The sequence below is a fragment of the Anticarsia gemmatalis genome, chromosome 11 (assembly GCF_050436995.1).
Source record: "Anticarsia gemmatalis isolate Benzon Research Colony breed Stoneville strain chromosome 11, ilAntGemm2 primary, whole genome shotgun sequence".
Taxonomy (NCBI): domain Eukaryota; kingdom Metazoa; phylum Arthropoda; class Insecta; order Lepidoptera; family Erebidae; genus Anticarsia; species Anticarsia gemmatalis.
In genome coordinates, this window is record NC_134755.1 from 5,187,297 (window position 1) to 5,194,142 (window position 6,846).

General features: G+C 32.9%; 1 protein-coding gene across 1 annotated transcript in view; it reads right to left on the minus strand.

The window, feature by feature from the left end:
- Positions 1-690, minus strand: part of Sol1 — a 384,779-nt gene extending 384,089 nt beyond the window's left edge. Inside the window, exon 1 of the mRNA XM_076119660.1 lies at positions 423-690. The gene's annotated coding sequence lies outside the window, so the exon portion shown is untranslated. The remainder of the gene's footprint in view (positions 1-422) is intronic.
- Between the last annotated feature and the right edge of the window lie 6,156 nt (positions 691-6,846).

Here is a 6,846-nt window from a genome sequence, read left to right on the forward strand (position 1 = left end):
TAAATAGTCTTTAATGTTAAAGTAAAAGTATTTGTCTATATTTAAAAGAAATGCCGAAAAATATACATGAGAAACCTATTACAAAAACGCGCTAAAAGACGTTTTTTTTTTCATTTCGTAGCGAGTATAATATCCGAGTAATTACTTAAAGCCATTTATCTTCACATTAGCTGAAATGCTTTGAAATAAAACACGTTTTAAAATGAAAATTAATTATGAGGAAAGACGTTGAATATTTACGTTAATTAAATGTTATTTTATTTATTCGTTTCCAAGTACGTAGTTTATATTTGGCGATAGTTACATCGGTGCAGTATAACTTTAAAAATGTTTAAAAATTTTAAGCTGACTTATTTTGCGCTTTAAGCGCAATCTCAATTACTTATTTAATTTTGCAACTAAATATAGAAGTCATTACTCACCTCCCCCTTATGACGAAGCATTTAAGTAGGTTACCGTGTGCACTATTCAGTCACTGCCCTCCTCTAATGTCACTCAACATTGTTTCATTAAAAATTCACTCAAAAATTAACCCGCTACATTTTTTATTTCACTACAAATAAATCCAAAACAATTAACGTGAACTACAGTTATTTTAACAATCGAACGAAGTTATCACGCGATACGTAGAGCGTGCTACGGCGAAGTGCGGCTACGCCGTAGGCGACCGTGCGCTGGCTACGACCGAGTCGAACTGAATGAGTTTCCACAAGCATTCCTTTTAGTAGGCTTTTAAGTACTTATTTTCTATTTGAGCCGCGTAATGAAGGTTACTAATGGAATACCTAGTAATGACTTATGTGTAATTTAGTTGAGTAGAAAGAAATAAGTGCTAAATCTATTCGGAATCGATAAAGTAAAGGCGTAGGACGAAATGTGTTACGAACTTTTTATTTACAATTCCCTAAAGTCGTGATTTTAGATTCAGAGATATTTCACTACTATTGTGTTTGAAAAATCACAACTATTCGTACAGGACTTTTGTTAACCTTGAGGGAACGTGATAAATTTTCAAACAGGCCTGATCCGTCATAACATCAGCTGTTTGATTTTACACCGTATTTAGTGGGCATAGAATTGAAATTTAAAGTTGCGTCTTGGATTACAGTAGGCAAATCCGAGCTTGAGTGATATAATTTATTTTGGGTACATACATGCACATTACGTTTGGAAATGCCTGTCTGTGTATGGTCCAATTTGTTCGTCGCTGAAGGATTTTTCCTCATGAATCGTGAACTGTGAGTTGTCGTTATGGGTTAAGCTTCCTAAGTACTGTGAACACGGGTCATGAAAGCTTGAGGAAGGTTACCGAGTTATTCGTTGAAAGATGAAGGTCATGTTACTCTGTATATAGTTTTGACTAAGAATATATTATAAGATATATTACCATTTTGTCGCGTCTCTTTGGTTCAATATTTGCTGTTTTATATTGTTCTAAGGTACATAACTGGGGATCGCGAAACCGTTGTTGTTGATTTCCGAATTAGGTAAATATTTAATTGAGTCTCAAGGTACATTGGTTAACGAGTCTGAATTGTTTTACATTTTTACCATAAAAAGTAATATGCTCACACGTTTTCTCCAATATAAAAATGTTTACTTTCTAAGTTAATTGAAGCTATCATTTTGTATTTTACTGGATACATTACCAAAATTCCAACAAGTACTAAGAATTTAATAAACGAATATATTTAAATATCTATAAAAAAAAACTTCAAATATAACACTGGCCATTTCAGAAAGGCTCGGCAGAAATTCCTAATAAACTTTTCATACACTATCGCAGTGAATATTCGAATTCACAGCACTATAGAATAAAAAGTTTGAATGGAATTTTATACAATAGCCGACCGGTATAGCCGTACCATTAAATCGTGTTAGCCGACCATAAGCTGAAATTCTAACCATGGGGCGTATCCATTTCTAGCGCAACGAATATAATTAACAACATTAGTACAGTACTAAATTACTATAGTAATGTGATTTTGTTGATAGTGTGACATGTGGCGCAATGGCTGAAGTGGTTGCTATGGCAGTACGTGACACCGTGTTCGAGTCTTGAAGGGAGTAAAAGCTTTTTGTAGGTACAGTGTCTGCTAAGGATTAATTTTGTGTTATTACAAGGTTGTTTACAATCGTGCAGATAGTGGTCCGGAATTCTATATCCTACATTCATCCTATTTTTAAATTCAATCATTGGTTACCCAAGATTCTAGCGCTCACAGGCAGCGGTGTGATAACTACATCAGTAATTACGACACGGACGTCATTATTTATACTTTAGATAAGTAGTTGACATCATCGTTTATACTTTTCATATTAAGTTATCGATACTAATAAAACAAAAAATTGTAACAATAATTAGTATAAAACACGTATTGGGTATAAAATACATAGAATTTTAAAGTATTCTCACAATAAATACCCAAATACCCTGTACATTGTAACATCGGAACCATTTATAATAGTCGCTATTTTCGTTCAACTTCATAAATATTTTACACGTGGAACAAAAGCCTATTTCAAAACATTTCCATAAAATTACAGACTAAAGTCAAAGTCTACGTTCACGAACGTTTTAGTGTTAAAACCGTAATCTCAGTAATTTTGGTAATTATACAAAAGGAAAACAGGAAAATTTTCGTGTTATAAATTTTATATTTATTAACCTTTAAAGTTTTAGGCCGCGTTTATTAACTGTTGTTGAATAAAGGCCACTTATACCGCTTTAAGAGTGAGTATTATAGCCAATAAGCTTAACTGACTGAGTAAATCAGACGAGAATAGGCAATACTTGGTTAAATAGTTACTTCGCTTAAAAACAGACAATTAGTCTTACTAAAAATGGATCCTTATTTCAAAAACAAATACTTAATTAAATGTCGTGTTTCTTAATCACCGAACTATTTTCGTTGACGAAATATCCTAGTTAAGTAAGCCTACTGCATAATAACATAATATAAAAACTTATTTTTATAGTCCAGTTTTTACATTTAATTGTAATTAAATGTAATTTAGGTACTTTCATGTAACGTAATTTTAGATAAAAATAAATTACCAGCGACCGCAATTAAAACCATTAAATTGCTCATAATAACTCTTTTTTTATCCAAAATAATATTAGCATTGTTGTAAAGACCAATTAATTTTCTATATTTTATCTACTATTTTATATATTGCGTGTCTATTATGATAACGTATATATGAAACACAGCGCTGTTCGTGCGAACACTTTGTCACGCAGCCATGCATTGACCGCAAACACTGACTAATTAATATTAGCTGACCTGACCCTATCACCTGTGACCGAAAATGTGCACTGAGGGAGCTCATTTTTTATAAACATACTGCTTTATTAATAAACACTGCGTAATCTCGAAGTAGTTGATGTATAATATCTTTTAAACTGGTACATAGTTTTAAATTTGCTTGAAAAATAAAAATTACAAACTATGGAGTCCAAGCTAACTGTACGTTAGTAAAAATAATGTTGAGACTAATGTACTATATACTTTACGGGGTATAATCGATACAAGCTTAATAAAGAGACCAAAAAATATGTGCATAAATAATATTTTAACTTAAAAAAAAATTGTTTTCTCAGATCATTGGCAAGTCAAACTAATGTTAACGGCGGCGTCCAGAAATTTCACAAGTATTGATTTATCGACAGGTTTTCTAGAGGGAGTATGCAAAGTATATTATTATTATCGTGAAGACAACCGTCTAGATTTAAAACAACTATCTGTCAATCACCTCAAAGAATAAAGTAGGTACCTACACGACTTCCGTACCACGGCATAACGTCATGTAACCTTGATTTAACGCTAAAGAACAGTCGCGGCGATAAAATAAGGAAGATACTCTGATCTTGTAGCTTTCAAATCAAATCTCTGCAAATATCCTAAATGCCAACAAATAAAACGTCAACACTTCAGAACAATATCAACGTTTACAAAATTAATTATGTTTAAAATGCAATTAAAGGTAAAATCCAAGTAAAACAACTGTACGTACAATATTAAATTTCAAATTAACTTTAAAATTAGAATCGTCCCGTTTAATTATGAACGTTGTATTTGAACAATGTAAACGGTTGCGAAATAAACAACTATTGTGTAAATTAATTAAAATATTTACGATTTGATCAACAATATTTTGATAATGAGTATACAGTAATATTACCGTGAGTTGCCTCGGTTGTCGCGGTTCTATATTGAAGATGGGTATGAGTTGTCGAGTGTGTGTGGTCCTTAGGTAAAACCATGTGTATTTACTTCACGCAGTCTTATAACATACAGGATATTTGTTACTCTTTAATGAAAAAGCTTGACGGATTTGGATAGACACAGATTGTTTATTATTTAGATTAACACATTGGATACTTTTTTCCCCTGGAAATCTTTTCACGCGGACGAAGTCGCGGGCAGAAACTAGTGATTCATAATTTGAAAATAAGGACCTAAACACCCCTTAAACGTAAATGCACAAAATAGAGAGTCCGTAGAGAATACCCATAGAAAATATAAATCTGAATAATTTTGTAAACAGCTCGTACAGTTAATAATTGAGATAGTAAATATGCAAAACAATACTATGAATATAAATACTCAATAAGTTTTGGTTAAGATACACAATTCTCTGGAAATTTTGTTTAGGAATCAAAATATTTACTTGAGATTGTGATCTTCATGAATTTCAAACAGAAAGCGTTGAAAGTCGATTTGTTTTGCTACCTTTGTTAATTGTAGCTTAAAGTTCTCGTATTTACCACGACGGCGACGTGACGTAAATGTCACGTCTCATGAAATAAAGGCCGACCCTGTACTGGATACTGATTTGAAACGTCGATTCAAATATTGTTCTAGGTACTATTTCTTCATAAGCTCAATTATATTAGGGTTTTGTAGCTGCATGCAGATTGGTCATGGGCATGGGTATATTTTCTGAGTAATAGAAGGTAAGTCCCTTCTCTGACAAACTACGGTCTAACAGAATTCACAGATTTTGACAAACTTATTAAAATGGATCAAAAATTTAATTTAAAAATTAAAACTTAATACCTATGACGATTGGACTTGTTTTTTTCTATTAGAGTTTGGATCGAAACTTTACCTTCTGCATGAACAGCTAATGGCTATTCCTGTCTACTATCACTGCTTGTTACAAAGAAATAATAACTACCACTAAAGACATAAAGTACCTACTAAAATACGAGCATTAACATCAAAGCTATAAACTATACAAAGCAGTACATATCCTTTATACTATGTAACGCCATCGTTTTATGTTGCCAAGTCACGAATATTTTACCATAATTATGGCAAAAAGAACTCACGACCGGCCTATTCGTGACAAATATCAAAACACTTATAAGCCCTAATTGGACGGTTTCATTTTCATAAATGGAGCCTAATAATAACCAACATATGAGTTAATTTCGGACCCATTTCGTAAAGTATTGGTTCAATTTCGGGTTGTCGAATAAATAAGTGATTTTAGTACATCGTAAATAAGTTGATTGCTTCTGTGATTATGTCATTACTGGCTAATCTTCTGCTAGAGGAGAATTGTGATTTTTTCTTCAAGTTACAAGTATTGTAACATCTCTTACTAGTTGAAAGTTAATATAAGACGAATTAAAAATAAAAGCTACCTATCTGTTTTTACTATTATTCCGATTGGCATCATAATTTCGTACATAAGGTGAACATATTTTATGGTTTTTATTCACCAATTCCTGTTATTCTGTTTTTTTTAAAGAATTCATTTCTTTTTTTAAAGAATATTTTTTATCGATCATCTCGTAAAAAAGTCTGACTTAGATACTATAAATTCACTGAACTAATATTTCAAATATAATTTTACCAGTGTTACGAATAGTAGTTTCTATATTTCTGGCACTCGAACCCTCTGTCGCTTAAACAGCTTAACAAAAGCCGTACACAAAGCAGCCGTCAGAATGACTTAGGCATTTCACTACCTGTATCTATTGTACCAAATATTCTATAACAGTCAGGTCGACAGCTTAACACGTACTCTGAAATGTTTGAAATCTGAGGCTGGGCTCGAACGACTTACCTACATTTCAGACTTGAGAGAACGTTTTTAAGTGTTACAAAATAAATCTCTATAGGTAAAGTATAAGGATGATTTTTTCCTAAGCTGACGTCGGTCGAGCTCACGGTCGGTCGCGTATTGCATAGAATATGCCGCGCACGTCATCGTCGCTGTGCGGTGTCCCATTGAACAGCGTGTATATTCATACGCTCGACCGATTACGCGACTGATGTTAACGTAAGAGGAAGTTAGCCTTAAAACTAGCACTTTAAGTATGATTTGAATGAAAAGCATAGATATGCAGTAGAGGCAAAATTTCGATGTTAGAACATTAATTTTAAAGTTCTTATTACTTGTTATTAGTTATAAGGTCGTTGTTATGCTTTTTTTGTCTCGTTTCTGACGTTCCGAGTTCGGTTTACGAGTCAGGTACTACGCGATTTTTTTATACAAAATTCTTAACTACTACTACAACGACGTAAACGCAACGTAAATAAAATATCCACTGAACATCATAGTTTCAGTCTATGATTAGAATGCTATTCATAGTGTAAACTCCCTCACCTGCAGCAGCAGAAATAGCAACATTTGAAGCCATGCATAACGTTGTATCCCTAGATAGAGTTTGTAAATAGCCCGTCTAGTATCTCCCACTATAGATTTGACAAGAATATTGAAGTGGTTACACTTACCTATATTTTTAGCAGTTATAAGGTGGATCTTTGTTAGAGGAGTCAAACGAAAACGAACTAAGCACGAGCCAAGCACAGTTTTAGAAGCCTTTGA